Consider the following 23,832-nt stretch of genomic DNA (forward strand, 5'->3'; position numbering starts at 1 on the left):
TAATCAAAACACTAAATGATTGAACTAAAAAATGGAATGTGGAGCAGCATCTCTGTAAATTGGTTATGTCTCTAATGATGGGATCACTACAATCAGCGCCCAGCAGAGATATGCATGGGTATAGAATATGGAGCAGCATTTCTGTAAACCAGTCGTGTCATTAGTGATGCGAGTCCTACAGAGAGTGTACAACAGAGATTTGCATGGATGGAATATGGAACAACATCTCTATAAATTGATGATGTCACTAGTGATGCAAGTATTACAGAAGGTGCACAACAGAGAGATGCGTGGATGTGGAATGTGGAACAGTATCTCTGTAAATTGGTACTTGGTACCAAAGAAAATATGATGGGCACTAGTTAGGGCAAGTTTATAACACAACTGCCTATGAGCCTTTATATGAATAACCTTGGTATTCCCTTTAGAGAATGGGGATTTTGGGAATGAACATCATGGTACTGAAGCCACAATGAAACAGAATGTTAGAAGATCGTTAGCACATAGGCCATGAGGGCATGACATGGGGGCAGAACTCCGCATTGTAAGTTGTGTTGGACATAGTTTAAAGGTACATTTCACACTGGGGCCATTGGCACAGTGCAGTAGTAGTATACACTGTCACACACTATCTACCCCAAAAATAGGTAGCGCTTCTGTTGTTCTCATTACCTGCCTATACAGGTAGAAAGCATGATGTGTGTACTTACTTATACTATTCATACACCCAGATTTTTATGTTTTTATATATATATATATATATATATATATATATATATATATATATATATATGTGTGTGTGTGTGTGTGTGTGTGTGTGTGTGTGTGTGTGTGTGTGTGTGCGCATATCTGGGTGTGTTATATGTAGTTATCTGCCTGTGTCTTTACTAGTAGAAGTACCTCCCACAATCGCTTATCAGTACAGCTGTGGGACACAAGCAGTGGTAGTGATTTATGGGTAAATTTGGCAACTTGCTTTCCTGATCCTGTATTACATAACATATGTGCTAATAAAAGTATACATAACGTTTTGTATCTGCGTTGGAATTTATATAGACAGACATTGCTTTCTGAAAGTTATTGCTTTGCAACCACTAAATGACAGCTAGTAAACTGTCATGTTGTGTTAATAAAGGTAGCAACAAGTTATTAGGTAACAATCTTAACTCATAGCTACCTTAAGAAAAAAAAAGTCTGTCAGTTACAAGCTGTTGTTTCATTGATAGTTATGAAAGTTATTGAAATGTCAACTTTTAAACTGTCAACTGCTTTGGCACCCCACACAGACTGATGCCCAGGCTAGCCATACACTTGCACCTTCCGTCCTGTGATTCTGCTGTCATGTGGTCTGTGTCACATGATATTATATTATGCCCAGCATTTTCTTTTATCTTTTCTTTTAACTGAGTGCTAGAATAACACCTCTCATATGTTCAGAATTTTGCAGAACATCTAGGTTTTTAACTCATATTTTTGGTCTGTTACTCATACCTCTCAACTGTCCAGAATTTGGAAGAATATCTAGCTTTTTGGCTTATATTTTGGTCTTTTCCTCATAAAAGTTATGGTTTTCTGGTAAATCACTGACACTCAAAGTCACTAAATAATGACAGACATTTGAGTTTCAGACTTCATGTTCTTCAGAAAAAGGAAGCTAATTCATTCTAGATGCTTTCAACTCCTTTCTAAGTTTATAAGAGCGATATTTGAAGTCTGTTCTTGATTTTGACCCTTTACCACCACATTATTTTCGACATTGTCCAGAATTTATGTGTTAAGAGGTTGAGCGGTATGAATAGGATTATGGAATGTTTGCTTCCTTTGATTTCTCTGGTTAAGATTGCATGTTTATTTTAAAACAGCTCATTTTTTTATGTTTGCTAATAACTTTTTCCTGAAGAACTTTTCTAAAGTATATTTGAATGTCTGCAATGCAAGACTAGTTAATTTAGTGAAGGTTTGAAATTAATTTTGTGTGACCGACAGACTGTATTTAGTTTCAAGCTCATAAAAATGATCTAATTGGTTTATTTTATTAAAGATGTAAATGTCTTGCATGTCTGAAGAAGTGTTTTCTTTGTGTTATGACAAGGTGAGACACTTACACTGCATATGAGACAGCAGGGAAACAGCAGAAATTTTGGTGGGGATGTGTTATTTATAGCCTAAGTAATATCAAGGCTATATTTTCATAAAAAGAGGGAGACTACCCTCACTGACAGTCTGGCACTAAAATAAAAAAAATACTGAATTAATTTTTAAAATGATTAGTACCTTTTAACATCAGATCTTTGTATAATGGCCCACCAGTGATAAGCTGCGTATTAAGTAGGAACAGTACAATCCAGGGGGGCATTTACTACCAGGATTACACCACCAGTCAGCTGCACATGTCTCTTTAACTAACCATTAATATCTCCACAAGTCAATTCGGTAGTCAAATTTGATTTTCAGGGGCTGTAGTAAGAAACCCTTACCTTCCGCGTCTGTGTTACAGAGCTCATCTGCTAACTATTATTCTACCTTACATTGATGTGCATTTGTAACGATAAAGAGCTATTTAAGTGACCCTGACTTCCAAAATTAAAGTAATTGCATCTTTAACGGACTATTCAAACCTGTCAACTTTTGGATATCCTACCACCACTTCCTTTTTAACATAACCATCAATTTTGTTCGCAATAAAGCTGTTTAAAAACTTTCAAGCAGTAACACTTCTGAATTTTAAAATAGCTTCAAAATTAAAGGTGTAGCAGCGCAATCTAAGAAATAAGCAATGACAGGTCTGCGTGTCAATCAAGGCGATGGGCTAATAATGAGTTTCATCTTGTAGTCCTCAATTTGATTCCCTCAGGCTTATCTGGAGATATTTGCATTTTTAAAGCTCTTTCTTAAAAGTCTCTTTTCCATACAACATCATTTGAACTGTCTCTGTGGTTATTGACAGATGACATTTTATTCTTAACCTCATGTCTAAACATCTGACAGGCCGCTTTTATTCTTAAACTTACATGTGATCATCATTTTTTTTTAATCAAACAGTTTTGTTTGTATTTCTAAACTCATACCTGACATCAGACAGTCTGGTCTTGGCCCTGTTGGTGCATATGTTGTGCTATTCAACTCCAATAAGGTGTTGAGTAGTTGATGTCTCCATGGCAATCTGCTGACATTAGCAATCCTTATTTTCTTCACTGCTTTAAGAATCTTTCCACCCTGCTGTTGCCTTTGATTAGAAAGGAATCACCTTTCTTTTAGTTATTAATTCAGTATCATACATCTGTTTAAATTCAGTGCTGTTAAACGGTGTATCATAAAATTTAATAGTAGACAATATGCCAAATCCTGAAAAAATCTTGTCTAAAACAAGAATTACATTATTAACACGATATATGCTCTAATTAAGAAGCACAGGTATTCATCTCTTAGTACTATTACATAACCACATTCTCAAACTAATCTAAAAAAAGTCTGTTTATATGTTCACCCATGGTGTCTTGGGTAATTCTGGCATTTGGTGAAGAATGCTATTTTTTGAGATGTGTGTTTATGACGCAAAGTAAACACTCATTCATAGATTCATAGATTCATAGATTCAGAGATTCATAGATTGTTACTAGACTAATGACCTGACGATGGGGGCCTTTGTAGGCCTAGTCAATTTTTCTTGAAAGAATAATGATGTCCTGTATTCAAATAGGACACTGAGGACCAGGCATTTATAAGCTATTCTCTCCATAAGGAACATGGGTTCCAGGCTCAGGATAAATTTCCTGTTCCCCATCCATACTTCTAGGTTGTGCTTAAATTGGGTAATAGATGAACTCAGCACAGAAAGCCTGTTCCATAAGAGGGGCAGTCTCTGGGAGACATATTTGTCTCTCGTTCTGTTTAAGTTATAGACAAAGTTCAGGTCCCTAGACCTTGTATTTCTAGTACTGTTTGATTTACTAATATGCAGGACATTCATAAATGTGGTGTTTGTAGATGCCATGTGAGTCAGGCATAGATCACCCTTCAGCAATCTGTAGGAGACTGAGTACAGGGAAACGGCTTTAAGGTGCTCTGCATAAGGCAGGTTTGTTATGCCTTGCATTCTTTTTGTAAGAAACCTCTGAGGTCACTGCAGTTGCCTAATATGTTTGGGAAGGTACATACTGAAGGCAGCATTGTACTCTATATTGGTCTGATAAGGGCAGAGTACAGTGGGATAATGTTTGGACCTACATACTATGCATTTGCTTATAAGTTATGTAACTTAAAGAGATTTTCTCACCACTGTAGCCACATGGTGGTCGAAGGTAAAGTTACTGTCTATGTGGATACTCAAATCCCTGACTACTATGTGTATTATCAATATGATAATTAGGCAGGATGGTTGACTTCCCAAAGGGTACAATTATGCATTTCTTAGCACTGAGTTTAAGGCCAAGGCTTTGGCACCATGTATTAGTCAGAGATAAGCCTTCTTGAAGAATGCTAGTACCTGCAGGGGAGTTGATGATAACCCCCAGCTTGCAATCATTTGCAAAACTTGGTCAGCCATATACCTTCAATGTTTGCTTTCGGTTAGAAATAGATGCCAAAAAGGAGCAGGGCCAGTACCAAGCCCTAGGGGAGTCTGCTAGTGACTAGCCTCTTGGTGAAGGTGGCCTCATCTATTTGGACCTCCTGTATCCTATCAGTGAGCTAGATGACTATCCAGTGGGTGATAAAAGGCTTTATAATTAAATTAGTGAACTTGTCTATAATGCTTGAGTGGGGGAGTGGTAAGCACTAGGTAGCCTATCTACTACAAAAGGAGAGGTTTCTGGCCTAGAAATTGCAGTTTATTGGCCATCTGGGCAGTTTTTTCCATCTCTTTCAACTTTCTGGTTTAAAATCCCACATAGTTCATAGTTCATAGTTCATAGTTTCATACTGTGCCTCTGTCTAACAGTGACACAGACCATCCACTCATCAAGATTCCTCTTGAAAAGTCAAATGAGGACTCCTGCCTAACCTGGACTAATCTGTCTCCAGCATGTCCTATTTATTTCAGTGCTGAGGGTTCAAGTGTAGCTGCATCTGTTTGAGCCCTTTGATCCTCTTGGTGACAGTTGGTGCAGGTGTTTATGGGCCTGATGATTGTCAAATGAGAGATTGCTATCAACTAATGGATTACCACCTTATATACCAAACAAGAGAGGTCCCAGGACTGAGCCTTGTGGGGCGCCACTTGTAACTGTTTTGGTCTGACATGGCTCTCAGCAATTCTAACCATGTGGGTTCTGTCCTTGAGCCAGTTTGCAACCCATCTAGTGACATAAAGTCAACCAGGTTTAAGAGGCAGGATCTGCCCAGGGACCACTGTTGCGATATTTGCCCTTTGGTGGGGATGATGTTGTCAATGTCTGTGGGATCAGTGTATTTTATCATTTTGGACTAATTCTGAGCATATCTGGGAATTCCCACCCAGGTTCCTAACATAACTAAAGAAAGCCTTGTGGTTATCCTTAGTGTCCTGTGCAATTTTTCTCTCAAGCTGGCCTTTGATTTTTTGAGTGCCCCTTAGTAGTTTTGCTAATACTGATCAGAGATGCCTTCTCTTTTGGGATTTTGCTCTATCATGTAGTAGCTTTCTCCTTCTATTGTATAGTTTGTTTATGAGGATTGGGTCTTGGTTTTATTTGGGATTGCATGATCCATGCAGTCCTGAAGGTGTTCATAGAATGCATTTATAAAGGATTCTGCGGTCTGGGCGTATTTTCCTTTCACTGTGGTTTTCTGGGCCAGTGAGATCAGTTTATGGTCTGATCTTACCAGTGAGGGATACACTTCTGGTCTGGGAGTCCCCATGTTGGTGATGATCAGGTCCAGTATGTTTTCCCCTCTTGTGGGAGTGGTAACAAGTTGTTCCATAGCATTTGAGTTTATGAATTCTATGTTTACATTCATATTTTCCAGTGTTCTCAGGAAGGCCGAGTGGGGTTCCTGGGTTTGGGAGGGTGGTCTGTAGCAGGTTATAAACTGGAAGGCAGTTTTACCCACTGTTAGTTGCACATGGATAGTCTCTGATGCCTTGAGGTTTAGACTTCGATACCTATGGAGGTGGGTTTGTGTTTCCTACCTTTTCTATAACTAGTTTAGTCCAGAAACAGACTTGCTGTACCCAGGACTGTTTGTAAGCTTCTGAGCACCCCAAGCTTTTCTGTGTTGGAGGGAAGCCTTCTAGCTTGTCAGTGGGAGTGGTAAGCACTAGGTAACCTATCTACTACAAGAGGAGTGGTTTCTGGCCCAGAAATTGTAGTTTATTGGTTGTTTGGCAGTTTTTTTCCATCTCCTTCAACTTTCTGGTCTAAAAACCCATGTTTGCACTTTTCCTGCCTTTCCTGTAACTAGTCTAGTCCAGATACCGATTTGCTGTATCCAGGACTATATGTAAGCTTCTGAGACCCCAAGCCTTTCTGTGTTGGAGGGAAGCCTTCTAGCTTATCAGTGGGAGTGGGAAGCACTAGGTAGCCTATCTACCACAAGAGGAGTGGTTTCTGGCCCAGAATTTGTAGTTTATAGGCTGTTTGGGCAGCTTTTCCATCTCTTTTAACTTTCTGGTTTAAAAGCTTGTTTCCCACCTTTCCTGTAACTAGTCTAGTCCAGATACAGATTTGCTGTATCCTGGTCTGTTTGTAAGCTTCTGAGATGTGCCAAAGTCTGCTCTTCAATTTTTCCTTCAGATCTACTAGTTCCTTTCCTGCACATTTACTAGCTTATTAGTCTAGCACTTTACCTTACCAGACATCTTGTAGTAATTATTGTAGCACACAAAAGTGCTACCAGCACTAAACTTTCTACAAGGAAACAGCTCCAGTACTTAGTAATAATGACCATCCCTCCTGGCATGTCGAAAGGTCAGTTCCGTGTGCTTTCTCCTATTAACCTGGTGAACTTGAGCATCCTGAGACAATGTAGCAACTGCCTCATGTACACAGACAACCCTCTCCTCTTACCTCCCAACACTCAGACTTGTGAGAGATGCACTTATATATCCAAACTGGAAGCCACTCACTCTCCAGCCAAGACTGGAATAGCTGGTCAAGAGGAGAAGTTCAACACTTGCACCACACCACATGGAACACATAGCCCTCCAGAACACACATCAGCACTGCCTTCACATAAAAACACAAACCACACACCCACCTTCGCAGAGGATCTCAATAAAATTCTACCCAAACAGCAGTGACCTCCAAGACAGAAATGCAATCGACCATCACAACACAACACTAGTCACGAGACACATAACTCTCCTAAACAGTGTGCCACTCAACCAAAACCCTAAGGCAAAACAGCATGCCCAACACACTAGTCATAGGTAACTCAATAGTGAAGCACGCTGATGTACTACTCACTAGGCTGAATAAGGAGAAAGTAACAGTCAGCTACCTGTCAGGTGCCAGGATCTGCCACATAATGCATGCACTCAGGTCCCCCAACAACAGGTACAAATATGACTTTGTCATTGTACATGTGGGTGTGAATGACATGAGATGTATCTCCCTGGACTACATGAAAAGAGAAATGGAGGAGCTCTTGGATTATGTAGCCCAGGCGGGTATGACCTTAGCCCTGAGCAGCATCCTACCATCACCCAGAATGATACCACAGTACAAGCAGAAAATGATTAATTTCAACAATTGGCTAAGTTTCTGGTGTCATTCTAAGAGGATCCATTATCTGTCTGGCTGGGATGACATGATTGACAGACCTCAATGCTTTGCCAAAGATGGCCTGCATCCATCAAACCTGGGCTTCCGGATACTGGCCAAGGTTCTTGCCACCCTTATAGTTCCTTTTTTAGCTGGTGTTCCAAAGACCAAATTACCACCATAACAGCTACAAACAAATGCAATCTGAGGGTCATGCTGCTCAACGCTAGAAGTCTAAAACCTCAAAATGCACTCACTTGAAGCACTCCTTAAAATGGAGAACATTGATATTTGTGCTGTAACAGAGACTTGGTTCAAGGCAGCAGAAAGGCTGCACTACCAGGCTATAACTCATTCCACACCTTTTGGCTCCAGAAGTTGGAGTGAAGCTCCAAAGGCGCTGGTGTTTCCATATTCATAAAGGATCCACACACCTCCAAACTGGTAGCCCAACATAACATATCAGAGATACTTCAGGTGCAGCTAACATCGAGTAAGACAGCAATTCAGGTCATAGCCTGTTATAGGTCCCCAACCATGTCCCAAGACTCACACAACACATTCCTAAGCACCCTGGATAATATTAGGGTCCAACCTACCACTATCATACTGGGTGACTTCAACTACCCCTCCATTAACTTGGAAACTACTCATGTACCAATACACTTGCCCAATGTTTCCTGGAATTTATTAATTCCAGTACCCTGGACCAGCTTGTTCTTACCCCCACTAGAGGTGACAACATCCTTGATCTTGTCATTATTAACATGGGCAACCATTACTTTACACCAATAGTCAATTCCTTCCTGGTTAGATCCGACCACAGACTAATCACTTTGGAAATCCACACCACCCCATAAAGGTAACCACCATGAAAAACATCTCCAAAGCTAATTTTGGGCTCCTAAAAACACAGGTGGCAAACTTCATGGCACCCATGCAAATGGAAAATAGTTGCATGACTGCCAAATCATACATCAATGAACTGTACAAACATGTACACAAATGCATGGATCTTGCCATACCCGATAGAACCAAGATGCTCTCCTCCAAAAAAAGGAAATCAATCTTGTGGTCCCCTGCCGTAAACTAACTCTACAACAGAAGGAGGAAACTGATGCAGAATAAGGTGAAGTACCAAGACTGGAAAAACTCCCTTATCAGCCTCAACAAAAAGTTGAGATCCCTCATCAAATCCTCTAGCTATGAAAATAGAATTGCAGCAGATAGTAAAGATAACCACAAGGCCTTCTATAGTTATGTAAAGAATCTCCATGGCAATACCCAGATTTGCTCTGAGCTACTGCACAATGGCACCTCCTATACCAAGCCAACAGATATTGCCAATATACTGGCTGACAGATTCAGTGCCAACTTTACCCTGCTCCCCCCAAAGAACCAATCACAATACCAGTAGATTGCCAGGCAGCAAGTATTACTGCTGCATAGGTTAAAATAGCACTGTCCAAGGCCAAGAATATAGCTTCATTGGGACCTGACAATATCCCTGGCTGTGTTCTACATGAACTACAGAGTGAACTAGCACCTCACCTGTGTGCCCTGTTCAATCACAGCCTTACCTCAGGCTTTATCCCTACTGAATGGCGCACTGCTACAGTCATCCCTCTCCACATAAGAGGAGTGACTACAGACCCTGGGAATTATCGTCCCATTAGCCTGACAAGTCTGATATGCAAAGCTATGGAACGCATCATCATGGACCTAATAAACAAGGACATAGGGAATTTTCAAACTCTGGATCCCACACAGCTTGGTTTTGTGAAGGGTAGACCATGCCTCCCCAACTTGGTCAACTTCTTTGAGTCAGTCAGCAGAGCTGTGGATAAAGGAAAGGTGGTTCATACAGCCTACCTTGATCTGGCCAAGACCTTTGACACCATTCCCCACTCAGGAATCATAGGAAAACTCACAAAACTAGGCATCAACCCCTATATCACTAGGTGGGTTGCAAACTTGCTCACAGATAGAACCCACAGTGTGAAAGTAGTCAGACTGCTGACCAGTCATGAATGGAGTCCCACACGGATCAGTCCTGGGTCCTCTCCTGTTTGGTATCTATTTTTCAGAAGTCCAGGCCAACACGAAAGGACTCTAGCAGACAAAGTTCACAGACGATTGCAAGTTGGGAGCCATTATTAACTCCCCAAGTGATGCTGACATCCTACAGAAAGGCTTCACTGAGACCAATGACTGGTTTCAGAACCATGGCCTTAAGCTCACTGCCAAAAAATGTGTTGTCATCCCCTTTGGGAATAACCCAGTTCCCATGAATTACCACATTGATGGTAGTCCACTGAACCCAGAAGGCATTATAAGAGATCTGGGAACACAGGTTGACAGCAACCTCTCTTTTGACCACCATATTGCCACTGTGGTCAGAAAGTCCTTCTATGTGGCACATCTCATTACTAAGGGTTTTGCATCCAGGAAGAAAGAGGTCATTGTCTCCCTCTACTCTTCCCTCATTATGCCAGTCATCGAGTACAATGCCCCATTTGGCATGTACCTCACTAGACACCTGCAACAACTGGAGAAGCTGCAAAAGTACCTCACAAAGAGGATCCTAGGCCTTTAACACTTGCCCCATATGGATAGACAAAAAAAACTCCAACTACTCTCTCTCATATTGCCTACTTAGAGGTACTTTTGCTTTATTTTTGTCACTGTTTCCTTTTATAACCTGGTCAAGAAAAAATAGCTCCCTGTTGGTTCTTCGACAATATGCTGTGGACTTAAATGTGACAAACTGTTTGGTGTGTTCATATATACCTCATCATTCCAGAGCAGGGATTCCCATGATTCCAATTCCTGCATCACAGGTAACATTTAAGAAATATCTGTGATACTAATCTAACCTGGCATAATGTGACAATTTTTTTTCAAAGATTTTGTCTCTTCAGCTTGCTACAACAAATTGTGCAGACACAAGTTATGCCAGAAATGGGACTGTGCCAGTGGCAGTGAGCAAATGTAATGACACTAGACATGAAAGTGTGCTGAACTCTTTACAGTAAAAACACTATGACTGGGGGCATGGCATGGGCATGGTAGAGGACTGTTACTACATTTGTGGTGATTATGCCTACCCCTGGTTACCCCCAAACTGGTCAGGATGTTGTTTTTTGGGCTATATTACTCCCACTATTCAGCATTTTGAGAACCCTCCAGCAGGTAGACAGAGAAATAAGCAGGCAATCCACTGGGTGGTGCAAGTATTTTTACTCCTGAGTTTGGAGTACAAAGGACAATGCTTGAAATCACCATGTTTTTTCAAATTCTTCATGAGGTAGCAAACCATACTTCACATCACATCAGAACGGCAAATTAAGAAATGATTGAAATGTGAACTTTGATGTTACAGAATCACTTGGCACAAAGTATAATGTTTACTCAAAAGGGGATTATGTGCCATCATAGGGAGTTGCTGTTTTTATATTGGTGACTATCATGATCAGCAAGGAAAGTTGGCCAATTTCATGGAGCAGAGGGCCAAAGATTTGGACAGCACTGCTAAACTATGGACATTTTTTGGATGGTTGGGCAGCATATTTGGTAACCTGGGAACTAGTATATTACAAGGTATCATTATAGTAACTGGTATTATTCTTTTGTTTTTTCTGTTCTAAAACGTGTAATCACAAAATGCTTAATTTCACCTGCACATGAAATGCCGCTTATACCTGATAATGAACTTATGGTGAATGAAAATTCAATCACTATAGATGATGAATATTATGATGCTGAAACATGTTTTATCAAATTAAGAAAAATGAAAATATAATTGTGCATAGTATGACACTAATAGTATCAAAGGGGGGATTTGTTTGGGAAAAATGTATTTCTCTGCCTATTAACTTACAGTTTCTTCACAAATGAGTTAAACAAATATTTATTTTTAGTTTATGTTAAAAATAATATGTAGTATAGATGCATAGTCATACAAACCACAGATACTTATTGTAGTGTTTGTGCTTCACAACTGCATTCTTTTTTTTTTCCATAATCAATCTTTATTATTTTTCTGAATAAACTAACAATATTACATAAACAAACCCAAAAAAAATAAAACAAAGCCCAAATGCTACTACAAAATATATACACTATATACATGAATGCTTCCATCAATTAAACAAGATCAATCTAAACAGATAATTGATGCTAAACACAGATATACACTTACATGTCCAGAGGTTAAAGTGGATTAGGATCTTAAGCCAACAGAATATTAAAATTTTTTCCCCATATTTTCGGATTATTTATGTTTTTCCTATGATCCTTAATTAATAATTTGTGAGCTAAAATATGTTTCATTGCTAATCCTTTAAAGTTATCCCATGAAGTTTGGGATGGGTTCAACCAATTTGTAGCTATATAAAGTTTCATTAGCAAGAAAATATTTATCAGTATAATTATTTGGGATTTATCCAAATTATTCGGAGGAATATGTAGAATCATAAATTCCCAGGAAAGTGTAGAATGTTGATAACCCATCTTTTGTAACTGAATTTTTAGGGAATTCCAAAGTTTGTATATGCATTTACAGCTCCAGAACATGTGTAAAAGGTCAGCCACTTGATCCTTACAGTATGGACATTTATTTTAGAATTGAATTTATGCAAGCTAAGACAAGTATAGTAAGCATTATTAAGAATCATTAATTGGATAAATAATAACTTCTGAAGAGATATTGATTTTATAGTTAATTTAATTGCTTTTAATATTTTATTATCTTCTATCAATGGTATTTTTTCCCTCCAATATTTTGATAACAATATTTGATTTTGGTATTTTAAATCTTTTACCAATTTATATGTAGAACTTATATATTTGGAATCTTGTATAAGGGTTTGTCATAAATTAGAACACATGGTTAAATTTTCTTCCTTAATTCTAATCTCACTGAAAAAACTTATAGATAGATCCTTTATTTGTCTAAGTATAATTAAATAAGATTTAGGAAGGTTCATCTCTTTCAAGATATCATGTATTGAAAAACCAAGATAAGGGTACATATCAATTAAAGTTAAATTGACAATAAGTGGAAATTTATTAAGATTTATCAGTTGATTATTGATTTTCAAATTTGGGTTCTTGTGGAAGGGTTGAAAAGTCATCATATGTTGCAAAAGATTTAATGAATGAAAAAAAATTTGTATCAATGATATGTATAATCTAATATGCTCCATTAAAGGACATAATTTCAAATTGTCTTTTTTTAAAAAGGGTAATGCCTTAGTGTTAATGTTCAAACTTACAGCATGTTTATAATTCAGAACCAACCAATTTGGTACCCATTTACCACTAGCTGTGTCAAAGTTAGCAATTCTCAAAATCCTATTAGCATTTATTATTAAGTAATAAACTTCAAAATTAGGTAAATCAAGCCCACCTTTATTCTTTGGAGTCATCATTTTATCGTAAGATATTCTGGTTTTCCTAGGCTCCCATACAAATTTAGCCAATTCCGTATGAATCTTTTTAAAGAAATTCTTATTAATTAATACTTGACTAGCTCAGAAAATATATAATATTCTAGGGAATACATTCATTTTAATAATTGAGACCTTTGCCATTGTTGGTAACTTTAAATTATTCCATCTTTTAAGTCAGACAATATATGATCCCAAATTACTTGAACATTATTAACATAAAATCTCTATCATCTGTAGAAAAGATAATACCCAAGTATTTTATTTTCTCTTCAGATTTTATATGTCCTACCAATGGTAAAAGCGAAAGGGTTTTGGAGTTCTTAAAGGAATAAATTACTTTTCTTAAGATTTATTTTGTAATTGGATATTTCCTAAAATTCCTCCATCAAAATTTTCTCGGTATCTGAGATAGGTGTCATACAATAAATATTAAGGTCATCCAAAGCAGCCATAGATATTTTAGTACCATAGATCACTGGTGCATTATAATATGTATTTTGTTTAAAGTATAGGAATAGAGGTTCTAAATATAAATTGAATAAAATTGGAGATAATGGACAGCCTTGTTAATTTGTATTCTTTTGGAAAAGTTTTATTAATATATAAAGTTGTATAAGGTTTATCATATAATTTTTGTAATGTTGAAATAAACTCTTGAGGTATATCAAAATATGGTAAAATATCGAACAAAAATTTTAAATTAACTCTGTCAAATGCTTTTGTGCATCAATTATAAGAGCATACTTATTAAAATTCCTATAATTAAGAAATTAATGTGTGAAGCGTTAAAGTATTATCAGTAGTTTGTCTATTATTTATAAATCCGGCCTGTTCATTAGATATTATTGAAACTAAACCCTTCTTCAGCCTATTAGCTAAAATAGATGTCAAAATTTTCATATCTATATTTAAAAGTGAAATGGGCCTATAATTATCCGGATTTAGAGAGTCTGCATTTTCTTTAGGTATAAGAATTGTTCTAGATGCATGAAAATGAGAATCATTAACTTTATTATTGATTATATAATTAAATACATACACAAGTATTTTACCAAATTTGTCACAAAAGGTTTTATAAAACTCCGTAGTCAGACCATCCGGTCCTGGTGCTTTATGAGATTTCAACTTTTTAATTGTGTCAATTACCTCCTCAGAGGAAATTGGTTTAATTAAATCTAATTGATATTTTTCAGCTAATTTTGGAAAAGTAATTTTGTGTAGAAACTCCTTATTAGACTTGTTTGTAGGTACACCATGATGTTCTCCATAAATTTGAGAAAATATTATTTCAAAGGTATTCATAATATCTTCGGATGTTGTATATCTTTTATTATTAAACTGAATTTCAGGAATTTGAGAAGGTGTTTTCACTTGATTAATAATACGGGCTAGAGCTTCTGATGGGGTTTGAATATGATTAGCATATTTTACCATTAATTTATGTTCATAAAATGACAACCTACTATTTTGTAACATAAAAAGCTTCTTTTGATGTTTAAATAGTTCTGTTTCAGTTTGTTTATTATAGTCTCTAATTAAATCTTGATCTAAAGCCTTAATTTCCGTTTCCAATCTTTGTATCTCTCTAATCTGTGCTTTTTTATGAAAGGTAGCTTTTTGAATAAAATTCCCCCTTACTTGTGCTTTAGTTGTCACCCACTCAATATCAGGTGTATGTTTCTGTTTAGAGAAATTAACTAATAGAAGATTAAGAACTGCTTGAATTTCCTGCACTATATCCTCCTTATTCAATAAATTTGGATTTAAAGACCAATTAAACCCCCTGTGTCTTAGACTATTACTAATGTCTTTATTAAAACTTAATGTTATTTTAGAATGATCCGATAAATATCTAGCTTGTGTGTGTACATAAGGATCCGCATCAATCAATATTTCAGAAATTTAAAAAAAATCTATCCTAGACCACATCTTATGACAACTTGAGTAAAATGTAAAATTATTAGTGTTATATTTATTATTTTCATATTTAAAGGGATCATATAATTTAAAATCAACTTTAAGTTCACTTAAAGCTATTACAGCTTGCTTGTTATAAAACTTATATGAACTTGATTTATCCTTTTTAGGATCTTGGTACGTATTCCAATCACCTCCTATAATTATATAACAATTGTTATATTGATTCAAAATAGGGTAAAGTGATGCTATAAAAAGCTGCTGATTTGTACATGGTGCATATATATTTAGAAGTAAAACAGGTTTATCGAAAGGTGTGGATGACAGAATAACGTAACACCATCTTCCCTCTTTGTCTATTTTGGAGTCTAAGATATTACCTTGATACTGGTTTTTTATAATTATAGCTACACCCACACTATTGGTTTTCCCTTCCGAAGCTACTACCTCTCTAATCCATTTCTTACCCTTAATAACTGCCCATTGATCATTGGTTAAGTGAGTTTCTTGAAGTAAAATAAAATAAGCCTTAGCCTGCAAAAATAAATGAAGAAATAATTTCCTCTTTTTCATGTTCTGGAGTCCTTTTGTGTTCCATGAATCTATTATCCACATACTAAAACCCTTATTTTGTTAAAATGTACATTAATTTTGAAAAACTGTAATAAAATCCAATATTTTTGCATAATCTGTATTATTTTGAAGCATTCTAAATATCCCGTCCCATCCCAGTGCCTAACCACTATACCCCTGGACCAGGACATACATAGGCTGTTTGCATGATTAAAAATTCCCCGATTAAATGACTCTTCAAAATATACATTCTTAACCTTAAAGTATATACTACCTATAACATGCAAAAAACCTATAACTTGTACAATTAGATCTACAAAGTCTAACCAAGACATTCCCTAAAAAAAACACTGCTAACCATCTACAACTCTTGTGTCCAATACATTCCCTCTCCCATAATCTGAAATGTTTACTTAATATTAATAGTACTAAAAATACAATTATTCACTTAAAAATATTTCACAGAATATACTGTCACTAAAGAGGAAAACCATAGAAAATTGAGTGACCGACCACTTGGTTATTATATGTAAGTCATACATTGTCTATAACCCATATCTGCATTCAAATCAATAAACCAAACTATATATTAACAGTCATATGTATATAATGCCTTGAAACTCCTCCTACTAATGGAAAACTAACAGTGTTATACCAATAGCATCTGCTAAATACCTCACCATTAACCCATCCCACCAACTAAATAGAGTCATATTTATATACAAGACCCATTGTAATTTACATTATATTAAAACACTCTAATCTGTCTTAACTGAATATACTATATCTATTTCCTTTTACATAACACAGTATTTACCACTAAGATCATTAACTATATCCGTTCACATTTCCTAAACATTTTACTTAAAAGAATATATGCTATATAAAGTGTGTACCATCCCAACAAACCAAAACAAACCTCATCAAATATTATATATGGATTTACCTCATATTTTCCCTCTGAATCAGGATACATTATAACCTAATAACATAATCTAATACTATAAAAGTCACAAACTTGGCATTATAGTCCAAATACTTTAATTTTCTTCTTTCCACCAAGATATCCTCTTTCCCAGTCTGGAAACAGTGCCATCCGGACCTCCGGATGCCCTCAGGAACAGCAGTAGTATTTCCTCAGCCATCCGGATGCGCCACAGCAACAACGAACCCTCAAGCACAACAGAAGCATTTCCTGTTACCTTGTGGGAAGAAACAGCTCGTGAATGCCATAAAATTAATTCTTCGTGAAGGATCAGGATCTATACACGAACCCTTATCTGATGATCAGGAGGCCTGGTAAACCAGCAAAATTCAGACAAAGGAATATGAAGCCTCGAACTACAGCAAAAAAGAAAACCCACCTCAGACGTTGTTTAAACCGGATCGGAAAGCCATATTAAGATTCAGAGGCAGGCAGAGACTTAAAACTCTCAAAAGGTAGATTTAGCTTCTTTTTGTAGAAACCGAATATTTGGCACCATCGACTGTAAAAGTTAAAGTATTAGGGTATTTCATTTGAAATTTTATCTGTTTTTCAATAAGAAACTTACAGTAAGCAGACAAAGCTTGTCTAGCCTGTCTTATTTGCAGTGGCAAATCCTGAGCCATGGACACTTTATTATTGTTCCACATGATAAAACCTCCATTTTTTTTTACAGTTAAAATTATTTTATTCACGTCTTGATAGTTAAGGATTTTTACATACACTGGTCTTGGTATATTTGAAGCCTGTCATTCTTTCAAAGCTCTATGTGCTCTCTCTATTGTTATTTGTTTAGCCATGTCAGGGTCATTAAACAACGTAGTAAATATTTGAGTAATGGATGGAATTAAATCATTGTATTGAATTATTTCCGGTAACCCTCTGATAATTATATTATTCCTCCTGGATCTAGCCTCCAAGTCCAGAATTTTAGCTTGCATAGAATGAATGTCCAGATCATGAATATCAGTTTTTTAGCAATCATTGTTATTTTGTCTTCATTCTCAGATATTCTTGCTTCAGATCTATCCATTCTTTCAAGAATTTGAGTACAAGTAGTACCAAAAGATTCTATCTGACTAGTTAGCTCTTTCAAAGCTTCTTGGATGGGTAACAACGCTTTTTTAATATCTTCCATATTTGCTAGTTGGTCCGATTTGTCTTTAGTCCCATCTTTAATAGATTCCTGCTGTTTTGTCACCTTCTGTCTTTTTGAAGCTAAATCTTTCTCTGGAGATTGCAGTGCTGACAGTTTGGTTTTTGTTATTGTTATGTCCATGCTTTTATCTCCTTTTGACATTATAAAACAGAACAGACTGTAGTTTAAGTATGTAAATCAAGTTTGTTGATCAGACAAATCCTTTGTTTAACACTCTCTTCAGAGTCAGTCAAACAATCAGTTCTAATCCTGTTAAATTCTTCGATTTCTCTAAGGTCATGCACCTCTCAAGCGATACTTGAATGTAGTAGATTATTTTTAACCAAAAATTATTGATATAAACCTCGTATTATAACTTCAGGGTAGATTTTTCCTCAGGATAAATGAAGAGCTGTAGATATGCAGTGTTCACAGAATGGCAGCCATCTTTGAATCCACACACAACTGCATTCTAATATCAAGCTATAAGTGTATAAACAGAAGACTAAAGGTAAAGAAAGTGCTGAAGGGAGGAAAGAACGTAATGTGAAAGGAATTTTGTTTTATGTGAGCTCTGAGCACCCCAGGCCAGGGATGAGCTGGTAAACGAATGTTGGGGGGATAATATGTACTGGTACTGAAAGATATAGTATGTACTGGTACTGAAAGATACAAGGTAAAAAAAAAAGACAGCTGCCAGGCCAGGAGGCTTGTGTTTTTAAAACATTGTTACTAAAACATGTTTTTTAAGTGTTCATGTGCAGCACTAAATGAGAAGCACAAGGGTCTGCAGAGACCCTATTTGTTAACTAATATGAAACATCAGAATTCTGCATGCATGGTACTGATAAAAAAGGTATAAAACCTGTATGTTTGTGGTGCTTGGTGAGACTGATTTGAAAACCTTGTGAAGGCCATCTCCCATCTGGTTGATTTGAATAAAAGAGAAAATGTTTTCCACATCCTGAAGAGTTATTCTTGAGTCAAGACTAACAGGTAAATGTATATTTTAATTGAAACAAATGAAGGAGATCCAACCTTTAAAACAGCAACCAAAAAAAACCTTCAAAAGATAGAGAAAGCAGGAGGAAAGCCAGTGTCCGAGAAACACCAAGTTTATTTAACGCTGACAACACTTCACATACGTTTTTGTCAGATAAAAAACTTCATCAGAATACTGACATCAGCTAACTACAACCCTAATCTACTCATACTAATTAAAAACTAACCAATAAACACACTAACTGGATATATTACATCAAGCATAATCAAATATCACCTGGTCCTTGTTAAATACAAAAAAATTTACTCTATACATGCTGAATCATACAAAACAGTCAAATAAACACCCTGTATTGGGAAGATGTGATAGCTAGTAAACATCTAAATAAATAACTTAAAAACATGTTAAAATATGAAATGTATGTATAAAGTTTATATAAAAATAACATTTTGTATAATATTGTAATAAAAAATAAAACAACATAATCATTACAACTTTGCAGCCCTAAGCTTAAGCAATGGTCCTAAAGAAATATGTTCATTTAAGCCTGGGGGTTTAGCTGCAGCCAAAGAAATTTGCCAAAGGAATTCTCTATACTCCAGGGTAGTTTCCCCAGACACTTCCTCTAACATCAACCATAACCACTTCTAAAACAAAAAAAGTGTAAGATGCTTGTGGGCAAACCAAGGAATGTTTGTATAAAGCATTATTCACATTAGCTTTTCTAATCTCGTACATATGTTCATAAATATTCTTCTTAAGTTTATGCTCGGTTTTGCCCACATAGAAACCCCTACCAATCTAACATATAGCCAAATACACCAAACCATTCGTATTACAATTACTAAAAGATTGACTATGAATATATTTATTTCTGCTAGGAATATAAACACAGTCAGTGTCAAAAATAAAATTGCATTGAGCACAAGAGCCACATTTAAAAGTACCTTTCCTTTTATGATTATTGTCTAGTTTAAGGGGCTTACTTCTTTCAAATAGGTCTTTCAAAGTTCTACCCCTTTTATATATAACTGTAATGGGCTCCTTTTTAATGCCACCCAAATCAATTTATCCCATTCCTTACTGACCACTTCCACAATAGCCTTGGAATCCACATTGTAATTCAATATTAGGGCTCTGGAGTAATCTACATGTTCACTGTCAACCAATTGTTGACAGATAGTCTCCAGGCCATTACCCAACAAGGGGTAGTACCTTGAATGACGGAAACTTTTGACATACCCACGTATTTCCTTCAATATTTGTCCAGGGTAGCCCCTCTCTAAAAAAAGCCCTTCAATAAAATCACATTTGACCTCAAAGACATCAGCCATCAATGTCATCCTACTAGCCCATATGAGTTGGCTCTTAAATATATTCTTTTTTTGTGTAAATGGATGGGCACTAGAGAAATGCAGGTATGAGTTAGAAAAAGTGTTCTTACGAAACACTTGTGACTTAATACCCCTAGGGGTTTTCAAAATACTCACATCTGAAAAATCCAGCCTATCATTGTTAATATTACTCGTGAAATGCAAAAAAGTGGTGGTAGTTTGTATATGTCCAAAAAATTCACCCAAAACCTCTTTGGAATCATTCCAAAATATACAGATGTCATCCAAAAACCTCTGGTAACGAGACCAACACTTACTAAATCTGGAATTGAACATGAAACTTTTCTCCTACCAGGCCAGAATACTATTGGCATAGGTGGGAGCACAATTGGCCCCCATAGCAACACCTTTACTCTTGTGGAAGAGTTCACCCCCATAAAAGATGTAATTATTTTTCAAAATCAATTCATAAGGTGTAAGACAATATGTAATTGGTCAGTTGATGGACATACTTTGTCCACCAAAGCTTCCTCCAGCCAACCTAGGCCAACCTCATGTGGGGTGACTGTAAATAAGTCCTTTATGTCAATTGTGACACATATAATGTTATTAAAGGGCTGACTTAAATCAATGCCCTTTAAAAAATCCAAGAGTCCTTTAAAAAAGTTTTTTTCTGAACCCCACAAGGCCTTCAATCTTTTGTCGAAAAATTTAGCTAAGGGGGCAGTTTCTGACCCCTCTGTGGAAACAATAGGTCTAAGGGGGGGTTATGGGGTCCTTATTAACTTTGGGTATATATAGATATTTCTAGGTGTCCATATCAATAAGATCATCCGTCAACAAATCGTTTATGGCCAAATCAATCAAGGTTTTGATGAGGGATCTCACCTTTTTGTTGAGGCTAATAAGGGAGTTTTTCCAGTCTTGCGAATTCAGCTTTTTCTGCAACGGTTTCTTCCTTCTATTGTAGAGTTTATTAATGGCAGAGGACCACCAGATTGGCTTCCTTTTCTTTGGAGGAGAGCATATTGGTTCTGTTGAGTATGGCTAGTTGAGTCTATATCACATAGTCAAAGTCTTATAACTTCAAACACGTAATGTTCAAACCATTATGTTTGAGGTTACAAAGTGCATGAGTAGTTTTCCCAGTTGAGGGAAGGGTAGTTGAAGTCACCTAGTATGAGAGTGTTGGGTTGGACCCTAATAGTTTCCAGAGTGCTTAGAAACATGGAGTGAGAGTCTTGGGACATAGGTGGAGACCTATAGCAGGCTATGACCTGACTCGCCATCTTACCCAATGTTAGTTGTACCTGAAGTATCTCAGATGCATTATGCTGGGCTACTAGTCTGAAGGTGTGCACATCCTTTATGAATATGGACACACCACCATCTTTGGAGCTTCTGTCCATGTTCTGGGGCCGAAAGGTGTGGAATGAGTTATAGTCTGGCAGTGCAGGTGTGCTTTCTGCTGCTTTAAACCAGATCTCCGTTACAGCACAAATGTCGATGTTCTCCATTTACGTTTTAAGATGATTTTATATACCTTCACACAATACATTTTCTGGGTCAGTACCTTAATAGATCAGGCCAGTTGTATTTTTATCCTGAATATATAACTTTTCTACCACACTCACTAGAATTTATAAACTCAAATGCTATGGAACAACTTGTTACCACTCCCACAAGAGGGGAAAACATACTGGACCTGATCATCACCAACATGGGGACTCTATGCTGCAGACCAGAAGTGTATCCCTCACTGGTAAGATCAGACCATAAACTAATCTCACTGGATATTCACATCCCAACCCCACCCCCTGCCCAGAAAACCACAGTGAAAAACTTCTCTAAAGCAAATTTCACACTCCTCAAAACTGAGGTGGAATCCTTCAAAGCCCCCGGGCCTGTGGAAAATACGGCCCAGACTGCAGAATCCTTTATAAATGCATTCTATGAACACCTTCAGGAATGCATGGATCATGCAATCCCAAATAAAACCAAGACCCAATCCTCCAAAGGCAGACATCCTGTCTGGTGGACCCCAGCCATAAACAAACTATACAATAGAAGGAGGAAGCTACTACATGATAGTGCAAAATCCCAAAAAGGGAAGGCATCTCTGATCAGTGTTAGCAAAAAACTACAGCACTCATAAAATTGTCTAAGGCCAGCTTTGAGAGAAAAATTGCACAGGACACTAAGGATAATCACAAGGCTTTCTTTAGTTATGTTAGGAACCTGGGTGGGAATTCCCAGATATGCTCAGAATTAGTCCAAAATGACAAAAAATACACCAAACCCATAGACATTGCCAACATCCTAGCTGACAGGTTCAGCGCAAACTCCCCACCAAAAGGGCAAATATCTATCCCAGCAGAGTGCTGCCCCCCAGACATCTCAGATGCTCAGGTAAGAGCCGCCCTCTCCAATGCAAAAAACACAGCATCAATGGGACCAGACGGTGTCCTGGGCTGTGTCCTACATGAACTCCAAGAAGAGCTAAACCCAAACATAAAGCTGCTGTTCAATCTCAGCCTTACCACAGGATATGTACCCAAACAGTGGCGTACAGCAACAGTGGTCCCTCTCCACAAAGGTGGTGCCTCAACGGATCCTGGAAACTAGCCCCATAAGCCTGACTAGCTTGGTCTGCAAAGCTATGGAAAGGATCATCATGGACCTCATAAAAAAAAGATATTGGGGACCTACAGACACTGGATCCTACCCAGTTCAGCTTTGTTAAGGGTAGATCCTGCCTCTTAAACCTGGTTGATTTCTTTGAAACAGTCACCAAGGCCATTGACGAGGGGAAGGTGGTCCACACAGCCTACCTGGACCTCGCAAAAGCCTTCGATACAATACCCCACTTGGGCATTATAGATAAGCTCACCAGCTTAAATATAAACCCCTATGTCACTAGATGGGTTGCAAACTGGCTCAAGGACAGAACCCACATGGTTAGAATTGCTGGAGCCATGTCAGACTCCAAACCAGTTACAAGTGGCATCCCACAAGGCTCAGTCCTGGGACCTCTCCTGTTCGGTATATATTTCTCAGAGGTACAGGCAAACACGGAAGGACTGTGGCTGACCAAGTTCACAGATGACTGCAAACTGGGCGCTATAATCGACTCTCCAGTCGACACAAGCATCTTCCAAAAGGGCCTCATAGTAACAGACAACTGGTGCCAGAGCCATGGCCTCAAGCTAAATGCCAAAAAGTGTATAGTCATCCTCTTTGGCAAAAACAAAGTGCCCACAAATTACCACATAGGTGGTAATACATTAAGTACGGAAGAAGTAATTAGGGACCTGGGGACCCAAGTTGATAGCAATCTCTCATTTGACAACCACGTGGCCAAAGTGGTTAGAAAAACATTTTATATAGCCCACCTAATTAAGAAGGGATTCACATCTAGATTAGGGGAGGTCATTGTGCCTCTTTACTCATCCCTCATCAGGCCCATAATTGAGTACAATGCCCCTTTTGGGATGGACCTTACCAGATACCTGCAGCAACTGGAAAGAATCCAAAAGTACCTCACCAAGAGGATCAAAGGGCTCAAACAGATGCCATATGCTGCCCGGTTAAAGAAACTCCAGCTCTACTCAGTGGCATACCGCCTGTTCAGAGGCAATCTGTGCCTGATGTATAAAGCCATGTCCAACCCAGAATTAATGGACATGCTGCACCTCAGAAAATCCAAATCCCATTGAGCTACGCGCTCGAGAGACTTGAACCTCAGCA

The sequence above is a fragment of the Protopterus annectens genome, chromosome 4.part0 (genome assembly GCF_019279795.1).
Source record: "Protopterus annectens isolate FY-2018-M chromosome 4.part0, PAN1.0, whole genome shotgun sequence".
NCBI classification, from domain to species: Eukaryota; Metazoa; Chordata; order Ceratodontiformes; family Protopteridae; genus Protopterus; species Protopterus annectens.